Source organism: Musca domestica, unplaced genomic scaffold (assembly GCF_030504385.1).
Source record: "Musca domestica strain aabys unplaced genomic scaffold, Musca_domestica.polishedcontigs.V.1.1 485, whole genome shotgun sequence".
Lineage (NCBI taxonomy): Eukaryota > Metazoa > Arthropoda > Insecta > Diptera > Muscidae > Musca > Musca domestica.
In genome coordinates this window covers 24553-25916 of record NW_026712343.1, presented here as the reverse complement: position 1 = coordinate 25916, position 1364 = coordinate 24553, and positions in this window count along the sequence as shown.

Sequence of the window (1364 nt, the reverse complement as noted above, 5' to 3'; positions counted from 1 at the left end):
GATGCCACACTTTCCCACGAAGTTGTCTAAAAATTGGTATTTGTGGGTCATAATGGGTTGTAGCTTATATGGCGAAACATCGTATGTATAGGCCCACGTTTTGGTATAGCCCCCATATACCGGTCCCACCCGATATTCGGTGTTTTGATAATTTTTTTCCAGATTTTTTAACGAATTTGTCCACAAATTGATATATTTAGTTCATAATGGGTTCTAGCCCGGCGGCAGACTCTTGAATATTTCGTTCCATGTTTTCCTATAGCGCACATATAACGATACCCATCGATATTCTGTATTTTTATAATCCTAGTCACATTTACCCACATTTCAAATTTGGTATTTTAGAAGATTTGACATTTGGCAATCCTAGAACTATAAAATTTTCTATAGAGGTTCCCATTTTGGTATGGGCTTATAAAACGGCCTATCTCACTTTATGTTTTTTTTAATAAGTTTAACTGCATTATTCAAACGGTCTTACTGGAATATGAATTTTCAAGTGAAACACGCTTGATTTCAGATACATTTATGTAAAAATGTTTCCTTTACCATAAGGTAGTGAAGCGCACCGGGTTCAGCTAGTCTCATATAAAAGGAGGAGGAAGTGTCTATGGTTCAAACCTGGTACGTGTCAATATTTATATCAGACTTATGTCAGATGCGAAATGGGCAGTAATTGCCCACTTCTTTCCTTCCTTCCCCATAAAAAGGTTAACATTTTGAATAACCATAACACAAGTCAAAAAAATAACATTACAAGAGGATATATAGCTGTCGGCAATACCCACTGATTCTATTTAACTTGTTATACCCTACACCACAAGGTGGTCAGGGTATTATGTCTTTGTGCATTTGTATGTAACAGGCAAAAGGAAACGAGATAGATCCATAGTTCCTTTTGATGATCTGCATAGAATCACTTTCTTAGTTGATTTATGCATGTCAGTCCGTCTGTCCGTCCGTCCGTCCGTCTGTCTATGTATTCTTGTGAACAAAATGCAGGTCGCATTTATTATCCAATTGAGATGAAATTTTGCAAACAACATTTGTTTGGCCCAAGGACGAACCCTATTGAAATTGGAGATAATCGGTAAAAATTTAGATATAGCTCCCATATATATCTTCGTCCGATTTGCCTTTTATTGTGCACCAAACGTGTAATATCAGCCCGAATAGTATGGAATTTTGCACATACAACCAAATTAGGCCTGAAAATAAGTATGCCAAATTTTATCGAAATCGGTTCAGATATAGCTATAGCTCCCATATATATTGTTCATCCGATTTGTTATTTTTGTCCTCCGCAACCGTAATATGCACTCTGTAACAACAATATTTGGGGAAATATATCAAATGCAGCTCAG